Raw genomic sequence first — 19,614 nt, 5'->3', positions numbered from 1 at the left:
CAATATCTGACAGGAGGCAGCATTGTTGATCAATTATTATTGGTTGGCCATAGATTTGTTATATATTTTCTTTGGAGCTAGAAATGTCTGTTTTTAGAGTGGCTTGTGCCACAGAGGTGAGTTGTCAAAAGATAACATGCAGAAATTGGCCAAGTTTGAGTAACAGGGGAGCCATTTTCATAAGGAGGCCTGCATTAGTCTATGGCAATTAGCTGTACATCAGAAAAGGCATACATTTGATTAACCACGTGTAAAGGTCATTCTTCAGCCTTCTTTCCTGAAATAGATGATGAGATTTCAGGAAGGAGATAGAAGGCGGTTGTGTTTCTTTTGGTGAGAAGCTTTCTTGGTCAGATAAAGGAATTCCAGAGGGAGATTCTCTGTGCCCTTGGAGAGAGAGGAAAAAGACAAAATTAGAGGGACCTTGATTCTGAGGCCTTTCCATTTTCAAAAGCACGTAACATGCCAAAGTACCATATTTTTGGGGAAACATTCTCCGCACACAACATTTCCACATGAAACTTCCCTAGGTGTTTCACACACTGAAAGCTGAGTTGGTGGCTGTGGAGAGAATATTTGAGTTAATAGCTGAGTGGCAAAGGATCCCATTAACCCAGTCTCCCATTTCTAGAAATAGGCCAACCCCATTAAACAGCTGTATCTGATTTCAGGAGATGGTGTTGCAGACAGGCTTTCACACAGAAGAAACACAGAGGTTAATGTTTGGAACAATATAAACCAGTTTCTTTAGAGTTTGGAGGGCAGTCAGTTGAGGTGTCTTGATGTTAAACTCAAAGCATTCTATTTCTAAAGTAGAAATAGGCGGTAGCAATCTGACAGCTTTTCTGGTCTGTAATTTGCATATCACAAGGTTGTTTATTCATGAGCTTCAGCTTGCAGGCCCTCCGGAAAAAGGTAGTAGCAATTTCAGTGAGTCCAAGTCAGAAAAATGGAATAAAATTTTGGAAACATTGGTTTGGAGACTTGTAACCAGGAAATAATTCAAAATTCAGTCTGAACTGTAGGCAAATCATAGAAACAATGGCCAGTGGTAGAATCTAGTAACAGGTGTAATACAGTTCTTTTCTGAAACATAATTTTTCAATCTCTAGTTTCCCATTTCTACCAAAGATAAATCATAACAGAACCAATTTATTTGCTGAATAATTTTAGTCCTATTATACATGGCTTGATTATTTGCATAAAGTAAAGCAGCAATAGCGATTGGCTATATAGGTGCTTTATAAATTGACTTTGCAGGGGCTTTTTCGTAAGAATCTCAGATTATATTTTTAAAAGCTGGCCGGGCATGGTGGCTCATGCCTGTAATCCCAGCACTTTGGGAGGCCAAGGCGGGCAGATGACCTGAGGTTGGGAATTTGAGACCAGCCTGGCTAACATGGAGAAACCCATCTCTACTAAAAGCACAAAATTAGCCGAGCGTGGTGGCACATACATGTAATCCCAGCTAGTCTGGAGGCCGAGGCAGGAGAATTGCTTGAACTGGGAGGTGGAGGTTGCAGTGAGCTGAGATCGCGCCATTGCACTCTAGCCTGGGCAACAAGAACGAAACTCTGTCTCAAAAAGAAAAAAAAAAAAACAAAAAAAAAGCCTCTCAAGGGTAGGAAGCCAAGCCAAGGACTTTCCATCAGATTATACCTGTAATAACTATACAAATTGGATGAATTCTTGTCTTCTAAAGGTCCCCAAAATATCTTGAGGTTCCTGGGCCTGTTAGAAAGTGATATTCTTTGCTTACCATAGGATCAAAAATCCTTTAAAGAAACTGTGTAGACAAGGAACCAGGACAGTCTTTTTCCAAGTCTATTGGCTTTAAAGTCAGTCTCAATTCCTTAAAGCAGCCTGATCACATATGAAAATATGACATTCCAGCCAAAGCCTTGGTAAAATAACCAGTGTCTCTAATTGTGTCCTATCACAGAAGAAAACAGATTCTTACTGACTTTATTCAAATACCCATATTGCCATAAAATAAAAATATTCATTCAGTTTCCAAATTTTGAAGATATCAGTTAGGGAGAAAAGTAAATGTTTCCATTTTACTCATAAAAGTATACTTTCCCAATTACCATAAGCTATAAATAGCTTAAGAGGAAAAATAGATTTTTTTTTAAACTCTGAAAAACAAAACAAAGCAATCAGCAGCATGCCTATAATCCCAGCAGCTTAGGAGGCTGAGGCAGGACGATTGCTTGAACTCAGGAGTTTGTAGCCAGCTTGGACAACATGGCGTGGCCCTGTCTCAAAATAAATAAATAAAAGAATGTTTCAAGCAAAAAAGTCAAAAACATCATTTCAGTCCTTTATCAGGTTAGTCCCATCTGCTTAACTGTTGTTCTGCATGATGTCAGATTGGCAATTTTATGGGTCCAATGTTTTTCACTGGAGTTTTTTTTTTTTTTTTTTTTTTTTTTAACCCAGTCCAGTTGAACAATCTTGAGGTTATAAGCAGTGGTCTGTATTTAAAAGTACCTTTCAGAGGCTTTTTCATGAACCTCCTTGAAAATACACCACCTTAAGATTTGCAAAGAGCTCTTAGAACGAAAGCATCAGAATGAAGCAATTTACCAAGACATATCAGAGTTTTAGGACTTTCATGCAATTTTGGAACGTATATTAACACATTTATACAAATATAACTCAAAGAAAATTAAACACCATTTCTAAATTTGACAATGCTTTCTATATGATTTTAACATACCAGATAAGCCCAATATGTCTCTCTTGGAGTTCCAGGGGCTCTTTTTGGAATGTCCAAAAGTTAGTTTGAAGTCAAAAATAATTTAGAATTCAAAATCTGCTTTTGGGTAGTTTGTCAGATGTCAATGGTTTAAAACACTTGATTAAAGCTAATTTTAATAAAATCTTATACAGATCTATCCAATCTCAGTCAGCCTTGACCACACAAGATAATAGTTGCACAACCCTTTTATAACTTCTTACAGATTTTTTTTCCATTCTCTTTCCCCCCACATCTCTCTACATCCATTCAATTTTTTTTTGTTTGTTTGTTTGAGACAGAGTTTCGCTCTGTCGCCCAGGCTGGGCACAATGGTGGGATCTCAGCTCACTGCAACCTCCACCTCCTGGGTTCAAGTGATTGATTCTCCTGCCTCAGCCTCCCGAGTAGCTGGGATTACAGGTGTCCGCCATCAGGCCCGGCTAATTTTTGTATTTTTAGTAGAGACAGGGTTTCACCGTGTTGGTTAGGCTGGTCTCGGACTCCCAAAGTGCTGGGATTACAGGCATGAACCACTGTACCCGGCCCCATTCAGTTTTATCTTTTTTTTTTTTTTTTTTTTTGAGACGGAGTCTTGCTCTGCTGCCCAGGCTGGAGTGCAGTGGCCGGCTCTCAGCTCACTGCAAGCTCCGCCTCCCGGGTTCACGCCATTCTCCTGTCTCAGCCTCCGGAGTAGCTGGGACTACAGGCGCCCGCCTCGTCGCCCGGCTAGTTTTTTGTATTTTTTAGTAGAGACGGGGTTTCACCGTATTAGCCAGGATGGTCTCGATCTCCTGACCTCATGATCCGCCCGTCTCGGCCTCCCAAAGTGCTGGGATTACAGGCTTGAGCCACCGCGCCCGGCCACACTATTATTCTTTTTAAAAACTTTTAAATGTTTAATTTGCATGGGTACCTAGAGATATATATGTTTATGGGGTGTATTTTGATGCAGGTGTACAATGTTTAATAATCACATCAGGGTAAATGGAGTATCCATCACCTCAAGCATTCATCATTTCTTTGTATTGGAATGTATGAACATTCCAATAATATTCCCTCAATTATTCTAAATGTACAATAAATTATTGCTGAATGTAGTCACCCTGTTGTGCTATCAAATACTATATCTTACTAATGGTATCTAACTATATTTTTATATCTATTAACCATACCTATTCTATACCCCCACTACCCTACCCAGCCTCCAGTAACCATCATTCTATCTCTGTCTTCATATGTTCAATTTTTTTAGTTACTAGCTCCCATGAATGAATGCTAACATGAGAAGTTTGTCTTTCTGTCCCTGGTTTATTCCACTTAACATAATGTCCCTCAGTTCCACCTATGTTGTTGCAGATGACAGTATCTCATTCTATTTTATGGCTTACTAGTACTGTATTGTGTATATGTACCATATTTTCTTGATCCATTTACCTGTTGATAGACACTTAGGTTAATTCCGGATCTTGGCTGCTGTGCATAATGCTGCAGTCAACATGGGAGTGCCGATATCTTGTCAATATACTGATTTCCTTTCCCTGGGGTATCTACCTAACAGTGGGATTACTAGATCATATGCTAGTTTTATTTTTAGTTTTTGAGGAAACTCCATACTATTCCTCATAGTAGCTGTACTAATTGACACTTCCACTGACAGTATATGAGGTTTCCCCTTTCTCTACATCCTCACCAGTGTTCATTGTTATTGTCCTGTCTTTTGAATAAAAGCCATTTTAACTAGGGTGAGATGATATCTCACTGTAGTGTTTTTTCTGTTTTTTTTTTGTTGTTGTTTATTTATTTATTTATTTATTTATTTATTTTAATCAGGGTGCCACTCTGTTACCCAGGCTGGAGTGCAGTGGTGCAATCATGGCTCACTGCAGTCTTGACTTCCCAGGTTCAAGTGATCCTCCTGCCTCAGCCTCCTGAGTACCTGGGACTACAAGCGTGGCACCACCACGCCCAGCTATTTAAAAAATTTTTTTTTGTAGAGATGGGGTTTCCCTGTGTTGCCCAGGCTGGTCTCAAACTCCTGGGCTCAAGATCCTCCCTCCTTGGCCTTCCAGAGTGCTGGGATTATAGCCATGAGCCACTACCCCCAGCATTCGTTGTAGTTTTGATTTTCATTTATCTGATGATCAGTGATGTTGAACACCTTTTCATATACCTATTTGCCATTTGTATGTCTTCTTTTGAGAAATGTCTATTCAATATCATTCTTTTTTATTCATTCCATTTAAACAACCTTGAATTCACCTCTAAACTAGACAAAATTACTTTTCATTTAACAAAACCCACATATTTACGTTTTTAAAAATAACCTTCTAACAAAAAATACATTCTATTGTCCTTGTCCAGTCTATATACATAATTATTTCTCTTATATCTAGTAGTTTTAATTATACATACTAACTACAATTTTCAGTGATCCTAAATTCTAGTGAACAACCTAGGAAGTAAGTAGTTTTAATTATTATGTACCAGATGCAGAGCCCAGGCCTGAGGACAGGGCTGTGAAGACAATGCCTGTAGGAGCTAACCTCTCCTAGCATGGCCAGGAGGCACAGCTGGGCCAGGGAGGATGTATTGACCTTGGCTCTGCCCTGAAGCTGGTGGTCCAGGTGCTGTAGATACATATGTCTCCAGACCTCACCGTAGGCATTGTCTAGACCCCAGAATCTAAAGGCTCGAAACCTAATTTTAAAACCAGCTTTATTTACCAAAGATTACTAAAGTCATGTGAATTTGAAAAGCATCTGGGGCTGGATGCGGTGGCTCATGCCTGTAATCCCAGCACTTTGGGAGGCCGACGCAGGTGGATCGCCTGAGATAAAGAGTTCGAGACCAGCCTGGCCAACATGGCAAAACTCCATCTCTACTAAAAATGCAAAAATTAGCCAGGCATGGTGGCAGGTGCCTGTAAACCCAGCTACTCAGGAGGCTGAGGCAGGAGAATCGCTTGAACCTTGCACAAAGATCAGGCTTTCTCTCACAGTACAAAGGAATTCCTGGTACCGTCAAAAGCCAGAGAGATTAGAGAGGTCAATGCAAAAGAGAGCAGAGCTTTAGCCCTGAGAGGGTCTTGCCACAACTCTGGGGCTCCATAAGGAAAACTGAGAATCCCAAAAGGGAGATGTGGTGCCTTTTTCTGTGTGACTCAAGGGGTTTCAGGGACACTAGAAGTTCCTCCTAGATCTCTTCATGTGGAATCAGAAATAGCAAAAAAGAAGGACCAGAAGTGGAAGGAAATGGAAGAACAAATCTTAGAGGAGCCAATTTGGAGATTTAAAGCTTTCCAGAAAGGCCAGTGAAATTTTACTTTTTTTTTTTTTTTTTTTTTGAAGCAAAAATCATGCCAACAAGAAAGGAAGCCAACAGAGGGACCAAACACAATTAAAAAGGGATTTCAGTTGCTGAAAAAAATTCCCAGAAACAGAATCCAAAAGAGAAAAACAGAAAGGCCTTGAAAAAAAAACACAAAAACTTACAGACTGAATATCAGCTTTTAATTAGGTTGATTTCTGACTGTAGAGTTCTTTAAAAAAAAATCTTTTCATATCTCTTGTTTTCAGATTTCAGCCAGGATAAGTAGCCAGTATTCCTGGCTTTTGACCTGTTTTTTCTTTCTTTCTTTCTTTCTTTTTTTTTTTTGGAGACAAGAGTCTAACTCTGTTTGCCTAAGCTGGAGCGCAGTGGCACAAACATAGCTCACCGCAGCCTCGACCTTTTGGGCTCAAGCAATCCCCCTGCCTCAGCTTCCTGAGTAGCTGGGACATAGGTGTGCACCGCTACGCCTGGCTAATTTTTTTTTTAATTTTTTCTTTTTAATTTATAGAGACAGGGTTTGTCATGTTGCCTAGTCTGGTCTCAAACTCCTGGGCTTAAGCTGTCCTCCTGCCTTGACCTCCCAAAGTGCTGAGATTACAGGAATGAGCCACTGTATGCAGCCAATTGTTTTTGCTCTTGTTGTTGTTTTTAACAAAGGTCCCTCCCAAGTGACTTACCAAAAGCAAAAGCCTTAGCCAAGGTTATAACTTAAACAAGGATGCATGAGGTATTTCCAAAGAGCTACAAAGCAGTCATTACAAGACCCAGAACTACCCCCCAAAGACAGCTTAAAAAAAGGAAAGTTTGTCTATGTGCATCTCAGATGAAAGATTAAAAGAGTCAGTAAGACAGGAAATCAAAAGCTATCTACGAAAAGGAAAAGCGTCAACAACAAATGAGGATCCCAAAAAGTAATGAGTCACATGAATATTAAACCATAACTGGGCCATGGCAGTGAAAGCACCAAATCCTAACCATAGACCACAAAGTGGGCGCCTTTTTTTTGTTTTGAGACAGAGTCTCGCTGTGTCACCAGGCTGGAGTGCAGTGGTGCGATCTTGGCTCACTGCAACCTCCACCTCCCGGGTTCAAGCGATTCTCCTGCCTCAGCCTCCCGAGTAGCTGGGATTACAGGCATGCACCACTATGCTTGGATAATTTTTGTAGTTTTAGTAGAGGTGGGGTTTCACCATGTTGGCCAGGCTGGTCTCGAACTCCTGACCTCAAGTGATCCACCTGCCTCAGCCTCCCAAAGTGTTGGGATTACAGGCGTGAGCCACCATGCCCAGCCTTTTTTTTTTTTTTTGTAAATAAATCCTGCAGGAAATCCAAAGCAGACAATGTTTTTTCTTTGTTTGTTTGTTTTTGTTTTTAAACTTTAGAGACAGGATCTCACACCCTGCCTGGAGTGCAGTGGTGTGATCTCAGCTCATTGCAGCCTCACCCTCCTGGGTTCAGTTGATCCTCCCACCTCAGCCTCCCGAGTAGCTGGGACTACAGGCATGTGTCATCACACCTGGCTAACAAAGCAGGCAGTCTGAGCATACAAGAATTTTTTTCTTCATATAACCCTGTTCTGAAAGCATACAAGGATTTTAACTTAGTTTTAGGTCAGAATTTTAGCTCTTTAATTTTGTCAAGACAATTTCTAAGGCTAGCCATAACACGATCATGTGTCTTTTTTTTTTTAATTTGATCCTCCCATAAATACAAATAATGCAATCATTTAGAAAGAGAGACCTCTAAAAAACTTTCAAATATAGTCTTTCTAATTTAAAGGATGCATCTGTTGGTCACTGAAGGTGAGAAATTCTAGAAACTTGAGTTTTTTTTTTTAATTTTAGAGATTTTCTTTTTTTTTTTTTGAGACGGAGTCTCGCTCTGTCGCCCGGGCTGTAGTGCAGTGGCCGGATCTCAGCTCACTGCAAGCTCCGCCTCCCGGGTTTACGCCATTCTCCTGGCTCAGCCTCCCGAGTAGCTGGGACTACAGACGTCGGCCACCTCGCCCGGCTAGCTTTTTGTATTTTTTTTAGTAGAGACGGGGTTTCACCACGTTAGCCAGGATGGTCTCGATCTCCTGACCTCGTGATCCGCCCGTCTCGGCCTCCCAAAGTGCTGGGATTACAGGCTTGAGCCACCATGCCCGGCCAATTTTAGAGATTTTTTAAAGCTATTTTTGCATTGCTATCTCTTAGGGACACTAGTTTAGATCTCTGGAGTCTTTTAGATGCCTCAAGAAACCAACTAAAGTAGGTATCCCACTCAGGCTGTTTATTCTTTCATTTTAGCCCTGTAATAGAGAAGGAAAACAAGTTTGGGAGATTAAAAAAGCCTCAGGTTGGCAATTGTAATTCCAAATCACTTTCAGTGCTATTGGTCCACTGAGAATGAAATTTACAAGATGAATGACCATAATCTTTGTCTAAACAACAAACAGGTGTTTAAGAAGAAGGGTAACTTAGCACTTATACCATTAGAAGCAAAAGGGCTGGTGAATGCTCACCAAAAAGGGAAAATTTTCTTTGTTGACAGCTGGCAACAAAGGCTACCCAATAAAGGCTTCAACCTCAACCAAGGTGGGAGGTTCCAGAAAATGAGAGGACTCCCCAGTAGGGTTTGAGGCTGTCAGGAAGGCAATGGGACGCAAGGGGTTCCTGCAAGTATCATGCTTGAATCCACAGGAGCACTGGGACACAGAGGAAGAGAGTCACTTGTATCCCACTTATGACACCATTTAATGTCAACCAAGAAGAGGTGAAAGACCTTACTGCAAAGCAAGGAAATAAGCATTTATTGGGGTTGTAGGAATTGTAATTCATGAGACACAGATTCAGCTAAAGGCCAAATCATGTTCTGAAGAGAGGAAGGAGAGTAAGGATTTTAAAAAGGATGCTGAGGGTGGTTACACTAGTTGTCTTTGAAAGAATTATCATGGGTGGAGGTGGCTGGCTTAGTACCTGAGTCTATAGTCATTGGTTGTGGTTGTGTAGGAGTCATAGTGCTAGAAGACTTCAGCTGCTTTCCAGGATGTTGTGGTCATGGAGGTTTGGCCTAGTTGAAAGTTTCAAGGCAAGGCCCTGTTTTTTGTTTTTCAAGGTTGCAGGTCATGCAGGTCATCCTTAGAATGGCTTCCCTGCTCCGTTTTAGAGCTGTGAACCAGAGTAATGCTATTTGACATATCACATTTCATATTCCTCTACTGAAAACCCTCCAAAGGCTCTTCATCTCACTCATAGTGAAAGTCAACATCCTGGAAATGGACTGCAAGGCCCTATACAAACAGGTCCTTCATTGGTTCTCTGACCTTACCTCCTGTAGCTCTCTACCTCACTCATATTTTCTCAGCCATTCTGGCCTTGTTGCTTTTATCAAACATTCCAAGCACTTTCTCACAAGGGCCATGCAATTACTGTTTCCTTACTCCCTCACCTTCTTTATTCAGAGGCTACCTTTTCACTGAGATCTTTCCTGATGACCCTATTAAAATTATAATCCTGCCAGAACTTTACTTTTCTTCTTTTCTTTTTCCTTCCTTCCTTCCTTCCTTCCTTCCTTCCTTCCTTCCTTCCTTCCTTCCTTCTTTCTTTCTTTCTTTCTTTCTTTCTTTCTTTCTCTCCTTCCTTCCTTCCTTCCTTCCTTCCTTCCTTCCTTCCTTCCTTCCTTCCTTCCTTCCTTCCTTCCTTCCTTCTTTCTTTCTTTCCTTCCTTCTTTCCTTCTTTGTTCTTTTTTTTGAGATGGAGTCTCACTCTGTCATCCAGGCTGGAGTGCATTTGCGCAATCTCGGCTCACTGCAACCTCCACCTCCCGGGTTCAAGCAATTCTCCCTGCCTCAGCCTCCTAAGTAGCTGGGATTACAGGCGCCTACCACCATGCCTGGCTAATTTTTTGTATTTTTAGTAGAGACAGGGTTTTGCCATGTTGGTCAGGCTGGTCTTGAACTCCTGACTTCAGGTGATCCACCCACCTTGGCCTCCTAATGTGCTGAGGTTACAGGCATGAGCCACCATGCCTGGCAGCACTTTACTTTTCTTTATTGCACTTACTACTTTGTAGGATACAATTTACTCAGTTATGCTTTTTGTTGTGTTTCTCTTCCTAGTAGAATGTAAACTATCTAGGGCAGAAATGTGTTTCTTTTGTTCACTGATGTAGCCCCAGGTCCTAGTACACTGCCTGGCACATGGCATATACTCCAACATTTTTGTGTGAGATAAAAGACCAAGTTCTAGTCAAGTCACACATGGGAGCAGTAAATTAATGGCGAAGTCACCTGATACTCTCAGTATTGAAACAGGAAGCAAAGTTAGCTGCTGGTTGGCCATGGCTTGAAGAAAATGTTGCACATTTGCAAGAGCAGTTGTGGGGAATGGTAAAGGCAGCACATGAAAGGTTCCCAAACCTCACAGAGGGTCTTGCTGAGGTTAAAAAAATCTATTTGTGAAGGACCAGTCTGGAGATATTCTACAGAATCTTATCATAGCTACCATTTATTAACTGTGATGGGAGCATAGTAAATGCATTACCTTCACTATTTTATTTTATTCTCACAGTAACACTGAGATAAATATTATCATTTACATTTACTGGAGGGAAAATGGAGGCTTAGATCAGTTGAATAACTTGTCCCTGGTTACCCAACTAGAAAATGGCAGAACTGGCTGGGCATGGTGGCTCATGCCTGTAATCTCAGCTCTTTGGGAGGCCGAGGCCTAGAGGATCATGAGGTCAGGAGATGGACACTATCCTGGCTAACATGGTGAAACCCCATTTCTATAAAAATACAAAAACGTAGCCGGGCTTGGTGGTGGCAGGCGCCTGTAGTCCCAGCTACTAGGGAGGCTGAGGCAGGAGAATGGCATCAACCCGGGAGGCAGAGCTTGCTGTGAGCCGAGATTGTGCCACTGCACTCCAGCCTGGGCGACAGAGCAAGACTGTCTCAAAAAAAAAAAAAAAAAAAAAAAAAAAGAGGAAGAAGAAAAAAAAAGGAAGAAAATGGCAGAGGTGAGATTCAAAATCAGCTCTGTTTTACTCCAAAGTCCATTATGCTTGCACCATGTGCTGTGCTTCTCGTGGGTATGGTGTAAGGAAGAGGATGTTTGGATAGATCCAATCTGGAATGGTTTGAAAGTGGACAAGGCAGAATGAAAGAGGTCTACAACGTTAGTTCATAGGAAGTAGAGTGGTTGAATGGTGTACTGTGATTCTAGGCTGGACAGAGATGGCACCATAGCCACGAATGGAGTAAGGTTCCTGGAAGCAAATGGAGAAATGAAGGAATTAGACACATGAATGAAGCAGTAATGCAGGGCAACTGACAAATTTAGCATCATGGCAGAATGAACTAGTGAAGATCTCTGCCACTCCTTTTCTACTGCAAAGACATAGAAATGGTGTTCTTGGGTGCCAAAACTGAACGAGGAACTAAAGTCTGGATCTGTAAACCTGCTGCCTTCGCCAAGGAAATACCAAAGCAGGATATATACTCTATGGCTGGTTTCCTGGCTTTTAACACCTGTGTAAGAATAGAAGATATGGCCACTCGCGGTGGCTCACGCCTGTAATCCCAGCACTTTGGGAGGCCAAGGCGGGTGGATCACCTGAGGTCAGGAGTTCGAGACCAGTCTGGCCAATATGATGAAACCCCATCTCTACTAAAAACTAGCCAGGCATGGTGGTAGGTGCCTGTAATCCCAGCTACTTGGGAGGCTGAGGCAGAAGAATTGCTTGAACCTGGGAGGTGGACGTTGCAGTGAGCTGTGATTGCACCACTGCACTCCAGCCTGGGCAACAAGAGTGAAACTCTGTTTCAAAAAAAAAGAAGAAGATATGGCCTTGAGGTAGCGTTAGTCAGGAAACTGAACTGAGATACCTAAATCAAGCCAGGGCTCTGGTGGAGCTACTCCTCAGTGAAAGGGGAAACTAAAAAATCCTCAGGGAAGTTGTAAGGGAATGTATGTCTCCTCCATGTTCAGACGTTTTAATCTGAATTTATCCCATACTTATTGTTTTAATTTGAAGAGGAGATATTAGTATAAAAGCTGAGCCAGAACAATGAAATCCTGCTTGTGCCTGGCAGATGCAGATATAAATCCACTATGTAACACACTTCCATAACTCAGTAAACTCGCAAGGGAAAAGAATCCCTATTGAAGATGAGCTCATAGTTAAATTTCAAACCGCATAGAGAAATAATCCACTATGCAAAGATTTATCAGGCATAGTATAATTGCATTTCTAAAACTTTGATTTTTATAGAGTGATCTTTAAAAGATTATAAAGTAAATAGTTTTGAAAAATGATTAAAAGAATGAAAGAAGATAAGATACAGGAATCATATGGAAAGAGTAAGACTCTGTAAAGACAGACCAGGTAGATTGAAAAGGAATCAAATATAACTTAGAGAAATGAAAAACTTTTGTATTGAAATTAAAACCGAATAGGTGGGTTAAATAATAGAAAAATATAGCTTAATGATTGATTAGTGAACTGGAACACAGCTGTAAGGTAACTATCCAAAGGATTGCACAAAAAGAAGAGATAAAGAATATAAAAGAAAAGTTGAATCATGGAGTTAGTATTCAACACACGTCTAATAGGAGTCTCCAGAAGCAGAAAGTAGAAAAAAATGGAGGAAAGAATATTTAAAAAGACAAATTTCCAAGGATTATAAAAAACTTGATTGCTCCGTCTGGGCACGGTGGCTCATGCCTGTAATCCCAGCACTTTGGGAGGCTGAGGGGAGTGGATCACCTGAGGTCGGGAGTTCGAGACCAGCCTGACCAACATAGTGAAACCCCATCTCTACTAAAAATACAAAAATTAGCTGGGCATGGTGGCAGGCACCTATAATCCCAGCTACTCAGGAGGCTGAGGGAGAAGAATCGCTTGAACCCAGGAGGCAGAAGTTGCAGTCAGCTGAGATTGCACCATTGCACTGTAGCCTGTTCAACAAGAGTGAAACGACGTCTCAAAAAAAAAAAAACAAAACAACTTGATTGGTCAAACTGAAGAAAGCTGACTTACGAGGGAATAAATTCTAGCAATCCTTATTTAAACACATTACAGAAAAACTCAAGGACATCAAAGGTAAGGGTTACAAATACAGAAAAAAAGAACAGAGGCCAAAAAACCCCACAAAAACCTGGAATAATATCTTTAAAGTTCTGAGAGGAAATACGCAGGATACTAACATATACCTAGCTAAACTATCATATAAGATGGCAGCTAGGATAGAAACCTTTTCAGACAGTCAAAAGACTGAATGTTCATCATGCAGAGACTCTTTCTGAAATCATTAACAAATGGAGTAATTCAACAAGAAGGAAGTTGGAATCAGAGAAAAACAAATGGAATGCAAGAAACAGTGGTGTTCAAAACAGAGCAGGTCTACTGAGAAAAACAGAGTCAGCCAGCTGGTATTTTAGTTGTGGTCAGAGACTGACAGATTAAGGCTTCATATTTTGGAGGTGGAAGAGTCCTGTATGTTGATAAATTCCATTTAACCTTGAGAGAGGATGATTTAAATAGAATGAGTGGAGTGAGGCTGATTTAATCCCAGAAAATCAAGAAACTTTCAAGCTGAGATATTAAAGGGATCATCAATTGTACCATTCTCCTCCATTATTGCAGATACATTCTCCAATTTTCTCCCAGTGCTGCTTTGAACACTAGAATACTGACCCCTATGAACTGTATTATTGAGGCTTTCTTGCTAGCTGGCTTCATGTTGGATTTGACCAATTGGTGTCACTGGCCAAAAATCAAAATGGAAGATAGAGATTGAAATGTTTCTTTTCTATTATTTCCCTGCTTAAGCATTGCTTCTCTGGTGCCTGTGTCTCTCTGTGACTGAATTTCCTAATGAGTGGCCTCTTTTCCATGCCTCCAGCTCTTACTGGGCTTAGATAACTGTATTTTTTCTTGGATTTTGGCCCTATGAACGGTAACAGATTTTTACCACCACTGGTTTCTAGGTACTATTGAGAGATAATTCTCCATGGGTCTCTCGTGTTTCTGCACATCTTACATGCAAGATACTAATGCCTTTTCAAGGAGGTTTGTATACTAAGTAGCCTTGGAAAATAAAGATAGAGTCTCTGGAGCAAAAGGCAGTCATATTTACTATCTAGTACAAGAAAGATACTGTCTTCCTCTAGAGAAAGGGGCGGACCTATTTAGAGCCTATTACAAAAGATTGGGTTTCCTAAGCTCAGAATTCCCTCTCCTGTAACTCAACCTACCCCACTGCATGTATAGTTGTTATCTGGCTCTTTTCATGTCACTCTCTTCATGGAAATTAGGGCCTGGGAAACTAGAATAAAAGTACTGATGCTGGTGGGGAGCAGTGGCTCTAACGTGTAATCCCAGCACTTTGGGAGGCCGAGGCAGGTGGATCACCTACCTGAGGTCAGGAGTTCAAGACCAGCCTGGCCAACATGGTGAAACCTCGTCTCTACTAAAAATACAAAAATTAGCCAGGTGTGGTGGTGCATGCCTATAATCCCAGCTGCTCAGGAATCTGAGGCAGAAGAAGTGCTTGAACCTGGGAGGTGGAGGTTGCAGTGAGTGGAGATCACACCACTGCACTCCAGCCTGGGTGACAGAGTGAGAATCTGTCTAAAAAAAAAAAAAATGCTGATGCTTTGGCTACTGCTGTTATTATGAGCAATAAACTGTCCTTCATGTTGACCCAGGAGTGTCGTGTCTTCTACCAGCGCCTGTGAAACTAACAGGCTATCTTGTTAACTTTCAAATAAGGTACAATCTCAGATTTTTTACAGTTCTTGACAGGTAACTTGGCACCTCTTGTTTGTTCCTTTAAATCTGAGTGAGACCCTGTCTCAAAAAAAATCTGATGATACCTTTAAAAATAGTTCTTCCATAAAATTCATTTCAGTGAATTCTGTTTCCTGCTATGCCCCTCCCTGATATATCTAGAGAGTTTGAAATCTCAAGGGAATGTGTGATGGTTAATTTTGTATGTCAAGTTGGCTAGGTTATGGTGCCCATTTTTTTGGTCAAACATTAGTCTAGATGTCGCTGTAAAGTTTTTTTTAAAGATGTGATTTTATTTTATTTTTTAGACAAGATCTCATTCTGTTGTCCAGACTGGAGTACAGTAGCACAATCATGGCTCACCATAACCTTAAACTCCGGGGCTCAGGTGATCCTCCCATCTCAGCCTCCCAAATTGCTGGGATTACAGGTGTGAACCATTGGCCTATAATCTTTTTTTTTCCGGCTTTATTAACTAGCTTGCCCCCAATAATGTGGGAGGGCCTTATCCACCTAGTTGAAAGCATGAAGACCAAAGACTGAGGTTGCTCAAAGAAGAAGAAATTCTGCCTCAAGACTGCAGTATACCCATAATCCCAGCTAAGTTCCAGCTAATACCCGTAAGTCCAGGGTGGGAGGATCACTTGAGGCCAAGAATTCAAGACGAGCTTGGGCAACATAGAAAGACTCCAACTCTACAAAAAATTTTTTTAAAATTAGCTAGGTGTGGTGGTGCACGCTTGTAGTCCCAGCTACTCAGGAATGTTGGGAAGATCAACTGAGCCCAGGAGTTCGAGGCTGTAGAGAGCTATGATTATATGACTGCGTTCCAGCCCTGGGTGACAGAGTGAGACCCTGTCTCTATATAAAGAATGATAGAAAAAAAGACTGCAATATAAAAACCCTGCCTGAGTTTCCTGCCTGCTGGCCTACAGATTTCAGACTTGACAGTCTCCACAGTTGTGTGAGCCAATTCCTTAACATAAATATCTCTCTCTGTACATATATATCCTATGGGTTCTGTTTCCCTGGAGAACCCTGATTAACATAGGATGCCACAAAATTTAGTGAGAAACCTGTGCACACAGTGTCAAGGTCCCCAAATAATGAGTGGGAGTTTCTTAGGCGGAGAGTAGGAGACAGCAATAGAATGAAAAAGAGCTATTTACTGAAGATAGTAGGATTTATAGAGTCTAAGAGGAGCATGAGGAACACGCCTCAATGATACCTTCGGGCAACAAAATAGGCAGAGTGCACATGATCTTGCCCCTGACTGTGCATCGAGCCTTGTCACCCATCCCTGTCACTCATGACCTACCCTATTGTCCAACTATCAAAAATATCTTGCTGCTCCTGGAACCCAACTCCATACTATCTTATATCTCCTTGACTTTGTTCTTGTAGTTCCTTCTACTAGGAATTCCCTGTCAATCTCTCTTTCTGTATTTCCTATGTCCCCAGGGCCCTTTACTCTCTCATACTTCTTACCTCCTTCCCTACCTTTTCTTCCTTCTCTCCAGTCTCATTAAAGCAGTCAGGTGCACCATCTTCCTCACTCTTCCAGCACAGACACTATGCTGTAATTGTGTTTCTATGTCTTCCTTCTCACTGGTCCGTGAGCAAGAACTGTGACTCTTTACTCAGTATTATATGTATATAGGATAAGACATATAAAATGTACTCTTCACATGTTTGCTGCATGAATGCATAAATGAATGGGTGAGTGAATAAATGAATTTGACAATGACCGTGTACATGGTTGGAACAGGATTCAGCTAGGATTTTCTTACTCCAAAGCCCAGTCTTCTTCCATATATGATGTGATCCAGTTCCTTAGAAATTCTGCATATAGAATCCACCTTTTATGAAGAAGAATTTCTGTCCGCAGTAGAAGGAAACAACAGATGTGGGGAAATTGATAATGAACGCCCATTTAAAAAAGAATATAACACACCAACACTTGTTTTATTTTTATTTTATTTTGTTTCTTTTTTTTGGTTAGCTGTGCTTTTCTGGTTGCCAACAAGATTCTCAAAGAATTCATCTAAAATATAAGAAGGTATTTAGCATTTTGCTTTGCCACAGACAAGATATGTATTAGAAGTCCTTCTTGTTTCAGAATGAAACCCAGTCCGGAAAGCTTCCAGGCTTACCCATGCTCGGTTTATTCTAATAAGCTTTATTACACACAATGTTGAGTGCGCATCTGCCCATGTGATTTGATTTCGATGTCATATAGGGGAGCTGCTCCATTCCTTAATCTCCCCTGCTGTGGAAGGGGTAAACTTACTTCTAATAATGGGATTCTACATTTAGACATTAATTCCTTTCACTTAAGGCAGATCCTCCTTTCTGTCTAGTGCACCCTCCAATCTATATCTGTATGTCAGGCTTTTTTCCTAACTCCACACCTAAATAGCCATCTGTTCCTGCCCTACAATCACCTCTAATACAACATTTCCAAACAGAACCTAAAGGCCAGACATGGTGCATCACACCCGTAATCCCAGCACTTTGGGAGGCTGAGGCAGGCAGATCACTTGAGGTCAGGAGTTCGAGACCAGCCTGGCCAACGTGGCGAAACTCCATCTCTACTAAAAATACAGAAATTAGCCAGGCGTGGTGGCACGTGCCTGTAATCCCAGCTTCTCAGGAGGCTGAGGTAGGAGAATCGCTTGAACCCCAGAGGTGGAGCCTTCAGTGAGCTGAGACTGTGCCACTGCATTCCAGCCTGGGTGACAGAGCAAGACTCCATCTCAAAAACAAAACAACACAAAACAAAGATAAACAACAAAACAAAAAATCCCGGAACTTATTATCTCCCTTGTATCAAAACTATTTCTTCTTCTAGGTTTCTACATTTTATGAATTATACCACCACTTGCCAAGTTTCTCAAGCTAGGAACCTGAGTAAGAGTCTTCCTGTCACCCACATCCAGCTGACCACTGGCCTTTGGAGTCATTTTCTTTTTTCTTTAGAGACAGGGACCAACTCCATTGTCCAGGCTGGAGTACAGTGGTATGATCATAGCTCACTGCAGCCTAGACCTCTTAGGCTCAAGCGATCCTCCCACCTCAGCCTTCTGAGTAGTTAAGACCACACCATCCTGGCCAACATGGTGAAACCCCATCTCTACTAAAAATACAAAAATTAGCCGGGCATGGTGGCGGGCACCTGTATTCCCAGTTACTCGGGAAGCTGAGGCAGGAGAATTGCTTGAACCCGAGAGGCAGAGGTTGCAGTGAGCCAAGATCGTGCCACTGCACTCCAGCCTGGTGACACAGCAAGACTCCATCTCAAAAAAAAGACCACAGGCCACCATGCCTGGCTAATTAAACTTTTGTTGTTGTTGTTGAACTGACTGGGTCTCACTCTGTTGTCCAGGCTGAAGTGCAGTGGTGTGATCACAGCTCACTGCAGCCTCGACCTTCTAGGCTCAAGTGATCCTCCTGCCTCAGCCTCCTGAGTAGCTGGGATTACAGTCATGTGTCGCCATGCCTGGCCTTCTGTGTCTTTATCGTGAACGTTTCTTGACTCTTGTCCACTGGCCTCTGTGACTGTTGCCACCATCTTGCTTCAGGTCCTTCATCAGTCCTCACTTTAAATGAAGAGTTGAACCTCTCCTCTGTCCCTTTTCCACAATGCAGCCAGGAAGTCTCTTTCAAAGATACAGCCGACTCCTCTTTCTGAACTCTTATAGAATGGCTACTCATTGCCTGTAGGATAAAGTGTACACTCCCATATCATACAAGGTATTAATTTTCTGAGCCTCATCCAGCTCTCCAATATTCATCTTCTTCCCACCCCATTTCTACTGACTTCATAAGTTTCCATGTTTTTTTTCGATCTCCTCATATTCTCTTTATCTTATTACAAGTTACTCCTCTTGTTTGAGAAGCCCTTTCCCCATTTCACCTGGCCAACTAATACACGTTCTTTGAGACTCAGCTCAGTCACTTACATTCTTTCAAAAGTGTTCCCAGACGTTTCTCATCTAAGCTAAATGTTTCCAGCAATGTGCTTCCCAAGGTCCCTATCCTTACCAATATCATGGTACTTATCCATATGGTATTGTCTGCTAATTTACCTCCATGCCTTTCTAAGTAGATTATAATGTCCTTTATGAAGAATCCTTTATGTATCTTTGAAAGCTGGGGACCCACCAGAGAGCTGACATTTGGTTAGTGTTCAATAAAATTTGGTTAAGAAAAGAAAGTTAAATGACACTTAGTGGATAGTCTGAGAGGGTCATGAAAACATATTTTAAGTCTGACAAGGTGGTGCGTGACTTTAGTCTCAGCTACTTGGTAGGCTGAAGTGGGAGGATCCCTTGAGCCTAGGAGTTAGAGGCCAGTCTTGGCAACAGAGTGAGACCCCATCTCTTAAAAAAATGTTTAACACCCTGAATCCCCTTCCTGCAAAAAAAGAAAAAGAAAATAACACATTTTGTCTTCAACATAATTTAAACATTTTTTGGAAAAATATGCATAACATAAAATTTACCTCATTAACCATTTTTAAGTGTAAGTTTAGTGGCACCAAATACATTCAAATCGTTGTCCAACCATTACCACTAATCCTTTCCAGAACTTCGCAATCCCAAACAGAAACTCATATCTGTTAAACGATGACTCTCCAGTGCACCCTTACTTCAGCTCCTAGTAATCTCTATTCTATTTTCTGTTTCTATGAATTTGCCTATTCTTAGTAATATACACATGTAATCATACAATATTTGGATTGGGTCTGGTTATGTGGTTTTTTT

At 41.4% G+C, this 19,614-nt stretch overlaps 1 protein-coding gene across 1 annotated transcript in view; it reads left to right on the top strand.

Moving 5' to 3' along the window:
- LOC104656835 overlaps positions 1 to 19,614 on the top strand; it is an 83,355-nt gene that overhangs the window by 19,800 nt on the left and 43,941 nt on the right. The window lies entirely within an intron of this gene.

Source organism: Rhinopithecus roxellana, chromosome 15, assembly GCF_007565055.1.
Source record: "Rhinopithecus roxellana isolate Shanxi Qingling chromosome 15, ASM756505v1, whole genome shotgun sequence".
Taxonomy (NCBI): Eukaryota; Metazoa; Chordata; class Mammalia; order Primates; family Cercopithecidae; genus Rhinopithecus; species Rhinopithecus roxellana.
This window is presented reverse-complemented; position numbering and strand designations above follow the sequence as displayed.